General features: G+C 45.4%; 1 long non-coding RNA gene across 1 annotated transcript; it reads right to left on the reverse strand.

Annotated features, from left to right (window-relative positions):
* Positions 1-4,575: 4,575 nt before the first annotated feature.
* Positions 4,576-10,529, reverse strand: LOC142420894 (uncharacterized). The gene is made up of 3 exons (XR_012778807.1): positions 10,430-10,529; positions 8,197-8,347; positions 4,576-4,876 (listed from the first exon to the last, which is right to left on the reverse strand). It is a non-coding gene; the product is annotated as an uncharacterized LOC142420894 (long non-coding RNA).
* Between the last annotated feature and the right edge of the window lie 219 nt (positions 10,530-10,748).

Genomic DNA, 10,748 nt, shown 5'->3' on the forward strand with positions numbered 1-10,748 from the left:
CTCTTCTCTTCTCCTCTCTTCTCCTCTCTTCTCTTCTCTTCTCTTCTCTTCTCTTCTCTTCTCTTCTCTTCTCTTCTCTTCTCTTCTCTTCTCTTCTCTTCTCTTCTCTTCTCTTCTCTTCTCTTCTCTTCTCTTCTCTTCTCTTCTCTTCTCTTCTCTTCTCTTCTCTTCTCTTCTCTTCTCTTCTCTTCTCTTCTCTTCCCCCCAGTATGTTTTTATCACTCTCACTAGAGTGGAATGCAAATACCTTCTAATCATGCATTAAATTATGCCTCTAGGAGCTGTCATACCTGGTTTGCTCTCTTCCCTTATCATCTCCCCAGGGCAAGATGGGTATCTGCAATGTTTTGGTAGAGGTTTTTTTAGATATACATGCTGCTCTCTGTTTATATTGGATTAGACAGATTGAAGAAGTACACTTGATACTCACAGTGGATGACAACACATTGGTGTAATTCCAAATGTCATCTTAGTTGTTTGCTCTATTTATTTCAACACTTGTTTTTCACTTTTTTTGTGGCTTTAACCCCCTTGCCCCTAACACAAGCTGCTTCATACTTCTTTTCCAGTGTCCTGTATGAACTACTTCTGTAATGATGTATTAAAAAATTGCTTGCCCTCTGCAGTGCATTCCTGTCCCAGTCACAAGTCAGTGTCCCCCTTGCAATTGTGGATGGGTTTTTTTGTTGAAAGTTACTTTTTAACATACATTATTTCTCTGACTTGGCTTATTCTACCCCTATCCAAACAGTTGCATCAGCACAACCTAGAGGGACAGGGTGAGCAGCTGGGCTGGGGGATAAAGCGGGAAATTCTTCAGCTGCTTTCATTGCCAAAGCAAACACATTGTGTACCTACACCATCAGCACACGGTGACCAGGCTTTAAAAAAAAAAAAAGAAAAAAGGAACAAACAAAACCCCCACGATACAGGAGATGCGTCATACGCAGCAGAGCATGTGGTAGAGGACAACTACCCTGAGTCTGGTCGTGCGATGAGGTTTCTGCACGATGAGCCCCTTGCATGAGCTTCTGTCTCAGAAGCACAGTTGCTGCCCTGGGGTGCGTGGCAAAGAGGGTGTTTCCTGCACTTAGTCATTTGGTGTGAGGTGACATGAAAGGGGGACGTTCCCTGGGTTGTGTTGTTCCCCACAACCAATTGTAGGCTCAGAGTCCAGGCCCCTAATTCCCAGACCTGAAAGGAGGCAGAGGGAAAAATCTCACGTTCTTGGTGAATGGCATGATGTCCAATTTCTTGTCCCATGAGCTCCTTCTAAAATCTCACACACATACTGTCAGAAAAACTGTCCTGGGAACCCTGGCACAGTGGACGTTGTGGGGCTGTCTCAGGCAGACCAGGACAGCCAGTCCATGCACTCCAGTGCAGCTGTTCTAGCTTGGACTGCTTGTTACACCAAATTTATTCAGATGAGCTGTGCTGATATAAGCACTTTGAATGCAATTTCACCCGTGCTTGGGGGCTGCACTGCTTTGACTTAAACTTGTCTAATTGCACTGATGCAAAAACCGTGTACAGGCGAGCCCTAAGATCCTCAAATCCCGGTGACTTGGTTTTGACTCACGGCCATGCTGAGAAAAGGCAAGACTGTGCTCGTTTAGTCAGCAGAGGAAAGTTGTCATACTAGAAATACCATTATGGCAAGACTGCCAGTGTGTGGAACTTGTAATAATTAGTCACCATACCAGCACATAAATAAAAAGACAAATTGCTGACAAAAAGCTTTTAAATATTTGTTGTAAATAAAAGTAAGGATGATGGGTGTTTTGAAAACAACGAGGAGGTATGACAGTTTTTGTTTGACCTGTGACACATCCCTTGGGATGAACGTTTTTTCCCTCGGGAGGATTATGATAAAATTCCCATGGTGGGTCTCTCTGGCTGTTTTATTAGAATTTAGCCAAACATCTGCAGGATAGAAACTTCAATGTATACAGATTAAATCATTTCTGGAAAAAAGTATCAATGCTCTCCTGCAAAGCATTAAAAAGGCGGCGTTCTTTATAAGCTTGGCAAAAAAGCACAAAGTATTGAATAAATTCTTGTAATTTAGGGAAGGGGAGGGTGTTATTGTTGTCTAAAAACTAAACAAAAAAATAATATGAGGAGCAACAAATGCTCTTGGTAAGCAGCACAAGGACAGTCCTAGCTCCTGCTCAGGGCGGGCATTCAGCCGCCGGTGTGCATGGAGGGTACATGGTTTTACCCCGGTGCTGTGAGCGTGAGCTACCCAGGGCTGTGTGTTTGAAGTACGCAGCCCTCGTGGCTTGCGGCCGGCCCCAGAGCACGGCCCCATGTACCAGCGCTGGCCTGCAGAGCATCTGCTCCTCTCTCCCGCTGAGAAATTTCATTTGAGCTTCCAGCCAAAGGACGCCAGAGAGGCCGTATTTTCTCCTTTGTTGTTCCTGCATAAATATTTCCTAAACCAGTATCTTGAAAACTATTTCAGTCTCAACTGGCTGATTCGGCAGACATCCTGAGAGGTGTACCTACATGAGGACACAGTGTACGGGCAGGGAGGGGAATCAAAACACAGCTAGGAAGCAATGTATACTCCCCCTCATGGCAAAAGTATGGCACATAACAACGCTTCTACCAGGACAAGAAAATCTGATGGCAAACGGAAACTTCAGTATCATGACCACACGCGTACCACTCTTGCAGCTATCTACACTGCCCGTGGAAAGTCTCAGCTGGGACGGGCCCTTCGTTGTAACCTATGTCAGTGCCCGACACATTGCATGGGCGTGCGGCAGGTCTGCTTTGCGTGGATAATCCTCTATAGCCTGAAGACTGCGATCAGTGAGATGGGCTTTCTGCAAACTTGCATAGGAGTTTCCAAATGACACACCCCAGAAAGACTATCTGTCATGTCTCCACAAGATTTACAGATGTTTTCTACACGGCCATAGCCTTCAAAGGTAGAGTCCCTGCATTCCCAAAAGCACGCAGGGCTGTATGCAACCACAAGCACAAATCGTATGTTCATTTTTTCCAGCTATTTTAAAAGTAAACAGACTCCAGAATTACCTTCAATGAAACTGTACGTTTGAAGAGTTTGAGCACCATGTGGTAAATGTGGCTGGTACGAATATTATGTTGTAAAGACGCTGTAATTTTTATGAGTTTGCCATTATCCACTCTGGCTGTAAGGAGTTAAATCAGAGGCAAGTTATCGGAGGGAAAAAAAAATGGGAAAGGCAATGATGGCAAGGCAAGGTGGAGTTCAGCTAACACCAGAAGTCCATTGTGAAGCAGCAGTGATGCTGTGAGCTGGGGAATGCCCTGGTGAGTGCCCGGCCGGCCGATGAGAAGCCAGATCTGGAGCTAGGACAAAAGAGGAGACCCAAACCTGAAAGGTGCTGGTCTGCCAAAGAAGCCAAGTGGAAGGGGGTGTGTGTGTGTCTGTAAGGGGAATTGTCAACACCACCTGGTGTTGACTCCCTAGGAGAAGCACTCATGATAAAAGGTGACTCTTTGAACTCAAGAATGAGAGCAACCAAACCAAAAGTATCTTGCCAAAGCTTAATAGGAGAGACTAAAGCTAATGGGGAAATGTATGCCTGGGCTTCACTCTGTTCATCCCCTCTTCTGCACTCCACATCCCTTCGGATGAATAAACAGTGCTTTATTTCGGTGAATCTGTGTTTGGATCACTTTGGCTGGCAATCATCTCCCCTCCTTCCTTACACACTCCGGTCAGGTCTTGGCTGGATGCCTGTGTCCCCTTCGCAGCTGGGGGAGGGAGGGCAGAGTTTTGGGGAGGAGGCAGCCCCCCATCCCCAAGACCTGCCCCAAGAGCACCCGAGCTGTCCCCTGGTGGTACCTGCCACTCTCCACCGACCCATGGAGGAGCCTGGACAACAGGCTCAGGCCAGACAGCTAAAGCTAAATGAGCTGTCATCTGCTCTCGGCATCAGCCAGACTCCCCGAAGATAGAGGCTGCCGGGTGCCCAGAAGAGCTGGATCTGTTGGACTAACACCCCTGGCAAGGGCGTGGGGAGGAGAGGCAGGAAAGTGCCCCAAATGCATAGATCTACCCCAGTGAGACCCCAGAGAGGCACCTGTGAAGAGCGGTGATGTCCCTGCACACCTTCTTCTAGGGCCTTGGCTGGTTTTAGGAGAAATAAGTGACCGTTTGGAAATACACATTAAACCATAAGCCAGTAAATACTTTTTTTTTCCTACCAGAGTATTTTGCAGTGGTTTGCATACACTAATAAATGTCACCTGAACCCTGTGTAAGTTTGGTGTTGCCTGCAGTGAAGTGGTTAAATTCATGCCCGTCATTGTTGTTTAAATGACTATGCCACCATAATCAAATATGTAAAATGATTCATGCTAACTTGGATGGGTGAATTAAGAAAGCACCATAGTTTCCAAGCACAGATTAGACAGACAGATGCATTTAAAATAAAAATATATTGCAATGTGAGGTAGGGGGAGTGTACAGTAGAATAATAAAAAGAAGTAATATAAAGAAATGCAAGATTTATGATTCTTAAAAGATTGTCAAGATTCTTCCTTGACAAAATCAACGTAATCAAATTGCTCACTGGTAATGCTTCCTTTCCTTGGGCCCAGCTCAGCGACACCCAGAACGGGACCTGGGTATGTGTGTACTGCAGCATGAATGAACAGAGAAGGTGTTTGGAACTTTTCCTCCATAGAGATCCACATTCCTGAGAACCGGTTTATCATGAGGACCCACCAATGTGCCAGTCTGACCGCTCCGGCCCACATCTCTCACATACTCCGTTCACGCCTCATATGCCGTCGGTGACTCAGGGCAGGTGGCAGAGACAACACTGTCAACGTCAACTGCTAATGTCAGAAATCACATCCCACCAAAAAGAATCTGAAAATACAAGGATGTTATGAACTCAGCTCGCCTGCAGGGTTTTGAACTCCTGATGCATCACATACGATAGCAAAAACAACAACTCTAACTGAATTGCTGAAGTACGGCCACAATGACATTTAAGAACCGTCAAGCACATTAACGATTGTGTTTGGAGACCAGCGATTTCACTCTGTGCTCCACCCAAGAAACTGGAACAGCACTATTTGCAGTCATGATTATTCTTAGCTAGGTTGCCATGGAACAAAGCCTGGTTAATCCTAATGGACTGATTCAGGAACAATCTCTCTTTCTAATCTTATTGCCTAATTCTTTATCACTCCCACTAGGTTAGGTTTTATCCAAGATGTAAGAGCAGCAAGGTTTTCAAGGAGTTGTCATTTCACTATGTTGAGTGGTAGCAGTACGGTCCTCTTACTAAGAATAATAAAGGATGTTTTTGTTTCTCTTTGAAGCAGGCAGAGTGAAGAATTTTTTCTTCCAGAAGCAGATTAAATCTCCACTGAATTTTCCTTGAATTCACAGGATTCAGTACTCATGAATTAATATGTTCCTCTGGTACTCATGAATTAATATGTTCCTCTGAGCCTTGGAAATTACAAACATTCAGTCAGTGATACCTTCTCATTTGCCAGCCAAATGAATGTTTTGGAGGATGTGCATATAGGAAGACAGATGGGCTGTTAAAAGAAGTTATCGGGTTTTGTTTTCCTAATGCCAGCTTCACAGCCACCTTGCTTCTGTCACCTGAGCACTACTCTGACCTCTTCTATTTACCGACAGCAATACACAACATTAATTTCAAACACCTCACAACCCTCCTGGAAACTAGGCAAGAACTGGTATTTGTCCTAGCATCCCCCAGTGAATGCAGGCAGCCCAGCAGGACAGCAGGGGCCTGCGATAAATGGCCCCATGCTGCAAACAAGTTCATGGGGTAAAAGCTCATGCTACGTCCAGTCACCCGGTTCCTCCAGGCTGTCTCATCCAAGTGTATTGCGAGGCTCTCAAGACAGCTAACTCGTATATCCTGACATCGCTCTTAAGAGCGAGGTGTGTGCACATACATGTGTATGTGTGCGTAAGTACCACGGGGAGAGGTTAATTCTTCACGGGATTTTTGAGAATTAATACTGCAGGAATTAAATCATGGTCAGGTAGCGGAAAGGAGATACTGGGGAAAAGAATGCCATTCACGTTTGCAATTCGCCTCATACAGAAGCACATGCACAAAGACCTCCTTGAATAAATCCCTGGAAAAAATCATGCAAGCTTCCTGCGCACAGAGCTAAGCTTGCTGTGATTAAAGCCACAGCAATATTTCCTTTAAAAGAAATAGCACCATAAGGTCACTGCAGCCACCACCACTCTTGTCTGCTAGAGATTATGGGGAACAACATAATTTAATTTTAAAGTACCTCCTCACTGGCATAAATTTGAGAAAGATATTAAAACCAGCCCTGACAATAGAGGTATTCAAAGCGAACGAGTGTTTTGATGAAACAGATGGTAACCGTAATTAACTTCGGCATTTTCTCCCACAAACCACACAGTTTTAACTCAATTAGCTGGCCTTTTTTTTTTTTTTTAATTAAATAAACCCACTTGCATCTAATCAGCAACCGGTTTATATCCAAACAATAAAATAGCCAGTTTTAAGAAACCTGGATAGGATACAGGCCAGGCCAACAGCCGTCAAAGGCTCCAGTGCCTGCTTGCTCTGTGCCGGGCAGCCCCAGCGCAGGCAGCCCCGGCAGCTTGGCCGGGCAGGCAGGGGTCTGCGGCACCGAGCTGCCCTCGCACCCCGGGAGCCCTCCCCTATGCTGGGATCATATCTGTTTGTTTACATTAAGTGTAAAGAATGCATCCTGCAGCTGCTGCAAAACAATGTAAACTATGCTGCGCAAGCCAGCGGCCGTGGTTTAATTTTCTGTGTTTTTTATCAGCAAAGCTGGAATCTTCACTTCAGCTCTTTGGACATAACGTGCCGACATAAACCAGAAAAGACAAATTATTCCAGTTCTGTTGTAAATGCATAGGTATTTGAATCCTTCCTTGCTGCTTCAAAACCACAGTGAAGGCTATGCCAGCGGTCCCGCCCAAGATCATTTATCACACTTATTTTGTCAGTTTATCTTGCAGCAGGAGATCATTACTCAAAAGTAGCATTTGCTTCCAAGTGATGCGACCATCTTTGGTGACCGTTTTTAATACAATTAAAATGTCCCTACAGCTTTACCTCGGGTTCTTTAGTGGGAAGTTAAATTTCAAAGGATTTCTCACTGGCAGGTTCGAAAGATCAGATTATGAAAGTCTTCTGACTTCTTTCTCCTGACGTTTTGTGCAATGCCTTAGTGTGGATGTATACTAGAGAAGTCTGAAAGTGAGGGAATTAAGGATTTCTGATTGTTTTTTACTGCAACGAAGCAGGAAGGTTTCAGATTCCCATGGCTGAGGCAGTACATTTGTGTTTCCCCCATACTTTCGACGACATTATAACCATGTCAAGGCCAAGTTGGTCATTTGGCTTATCCAGTTTCATCACTGCCTGGAGTAATGAGTGCAGCGAGAAAAAATGCTGGAGCCAGCCCAGACCACAGCGAATCAACGTAAAATAATGAAGGACAGAAGTTTCAGGGCTTGTTTGTATTTTATATCTGTAAACAGCTTTTGCCTCAGTAAGTCAAGTAGTGCATGGCCTCACTCAGGCAAAATTCCTGAGGATTTCAAGGGGAAATTTGACTGCAGATGAGCAGGCTGCATTTGAAGGCAGTGACGCTTCCCAGTGTCTTGCTGCCCGTCAATAGCCTTGAAAGCGCTGGCGATGCTGGAAGTAGAAACATCCTAAACCGGGGTAAGTCAGGCCAGCAGTACCGCTGCCTTGCAGGCAGATTTCCTACGGCAGTGCCAGCCACGCCTGGATTCGTGTTTTGAGATTTCTTGCTTGGGGGCTGCCCCCTCTCTGCTCAGACTTGGGGAAGCTTAACCTGGGTCTGCCTATGGCTTCCCACGTGCATCCTTTCCACCTCACTGGTTCCCTCCGGTGCATTTCCGTGTGACCGGGGATCACTCACCACCCTCCCCTGCGTGAGCTTTGGGCAAGAAGCTGTGCCGGGGCCCTTTGCAAAAGCAGCGGGGGCCAGCTGCAAATGCTGTACGAGCAGGGCTCGTGGGGAGCGCTCCTGGCCCTGCTTTACCCTCTCGGCTTCTGGCGGTCAACAGGTCTGAGATTTTAAACCCTCTCGTCAGCCAGGGGCTGCATCCCCGTTGTGCGCACCAGCCGCCGCGGGCTGTACTGAAATCCTCTTTGCACTTACAGAGCTTATCCCCAGCACGGGTCCCTGCGCAGCAGGCTGGCCGCAGGTGGTTTCCAGTACAGCCAGGCTCTTCAATACTACCACGGGAAGGGCAGGCTTCCTCTGCAATTCCCTTAGCATTTTTTCTTATCGAGATAAGAGAAGTGGTGACCTAGGGAACAAAAGCGTGATTATTTTTTGGAGATTACATAAATATGTTAAACATCCTTGTAAATAACGTGCGTGGCTATGGGAATGGGATAACTGCACAGCAGGGAGGGGCGTCAAAGAAAATAAACAAGTGCTTTAAAACAAAGGACTCTGGATACAGTGGTGAGGAAATCAGTCCTAGTAGGGCTAAAATTAATTCACCATAATAAGGAGAAAAGCCCAGAGCCATTTCTGAAGCTATCATTGATGTATTTTTATTCCATACATGTATTCAACATGTTCAAACACTAGGCCTTAAAGCTGATCTACTAATAAATTGCTCTGTAGCTCCCTCTAATGGATAACGTTACCAAAACCGGGTTCAGGGGAGCAGCGGGCGATAATGAGATAACACTGCCCTTGGTGTAACGTAAAATCAAGATCTTCATGGCGGAATAGTTCTCATGTGCGCAAAACCACAACACTGTTATCATTCCCCATCCATCTGTCGTCTTATTTCTATCTCAGTAGATATTACAGCTTCAAAGAGCTTAAAGGAATAGTGAACTAAGTCAAGAAGCAAAGGGCCCCATGGTGCCGGTGGGGTGGAAGAAGTGCAGAAGCCAGGCAGGCTGCAGGCAGCGGCACAGCAGCGGCCGCTCTGCATCCCGCATCCCACATCCTGCATCCTGCATCCCGCATCCTGCATCCTGCATCCCGCATCCCGCATCCCGCATCCCACGGGAGGCTGCACGGCCCGGGCACAGGCTGCGCCCAGACACATGAGCCCCACGTGGGGCACACCACTGACTAGAGAGCCTAACCGTGCTTTATAATCCTTTCGTTAGCATAAGAGCAAAGCATTAGCGCTAGCAAAGTTTGCAGTCTAGGAGGTGGCTGGCACCTTCCCTACTCCCTGCCAGGCTTCCCAGCACAAAGTCACGCAGCCGGTGTTTCTGTGAGCAGGATGATGAACTCAACTCCCAGCCAGATTTCTTTGCAGCTACAGCAGAGGTACTGCCTACCCAAGAAACATGTTGCTGAACCCAGAGCAAATTAAAAGAATCTTATAACAAGGGGACTAAAAAATTAATGACATGATAGAGTAATGCACAAACAGCAATGTCAGAATATAGGATAATTTTAAATGCAATTGCATCCACACTGACTTAGAGTTAAACAATTCATAAAAATCTATATATGACAATTCGAATAGGAGCCAGAATTCCCCTTGTATAGATTAAAATATACACCAAAGCTTGCAACACAGGAGTGTGGATTTTCACACTAATCATTTCTAACACTTTGCACTCCTACAGTTGCAGCTAACACCACGGAGATTAGCACAATCAAAATGGGGTAAAGTCTGTTTGATTTCCAGTTCTGAAAATTGTTTTAGCTCTGAGATCCTCAGGAAGTCAGACATGAGAAAAAGCTGTACCAAAACAATCTCTTGCATCTGAACAAGCGATACTAGTAAAAGCCACATTTGATTTGCACACACGCAACAATTTCTGTCCAATGCATATTTATCTCACATACATACGAGGAACATTTCATTTGTTTAAGGCTTTATTTGTGTCAACCCCAACCTGCAGTTAGCCACAACAATTTTTTTTTTTTTTTTTTTTAGGAGAAGATAATATTCCGTATTGTCAAATATTTCTAAGGCTAACTTTGAAACCCAGATGCTGTTTTAGAAGCAGAGGAAGAGTAATCATGGACAGTAGGCTGGGTACAGAGCAGAACAGCATCTGACAACAAGAGGAAAACAGTATTTCGCAATTCTACTGTTGGGTTTAATCCCCCTAGAAATAATGAATTTATGCAGCGAAATATTTGAACTTTAAGGAATAGCGTTTAACATTGTAATGCACGTTGATTTGCCTCACCGAGATGTAGAAAGCATTTAACAGGGAGGCCTCTAGCTCAGCTGACACAAGTCCCAGACTGCTCAGTGGCAGAGTCTTGGAAGGAACCTGAGGTGACACGTGGTGAAGGACTCATTCAGACAGGAATATTTTTGTCCACATAGGCTACACATGGGGGTGTGCATGCTCTTTTGCTAAGAAATATGTAATTACCACCTACCATTCAGCCCCACCTGACTTCTTCTGCCCCTTCTGGATGTTAACACCCCATCTGCACCACAGTGGGATGCTTCATTTAACCACAAACCCAGGCACTTGGAAATTACTCTGTTTTAAAAAAAAAATTATTCACATTAAAGACTTTTTAACAGACTAGCTTCTGTTTTAGAAATCACACAGGTGAACCGTTCAACAAAAAGAAGTTAGGGAGCAGTGCATGGACGAAGGGAGTCGGGCAGCTGAGAGCAGTAACCCGTTAAGCCAAAGCCACAGCAGAGAGGCCATTACATTACCCCTTTAGTGCACATGTGGTCTTCGTGTAAAACCTCCTGT

Source organism: Mycteria americana, chromosome 1, assembly GCF_035582795.1.
Source record: "Mycteria americana isolate JAX WOST 10 ecotype Jacksonville Zoo and Gardens chromosome 1, USCA_MyAme_1.0, whole genome shotgun sequence".
In the NCBI taxonomy this organism is placed as follows: Eukaryota; Metazoa; Chordata; class Aves; order Ciconiiformes; family Ciconiidae; genus Mycteria; species Mycteria americana.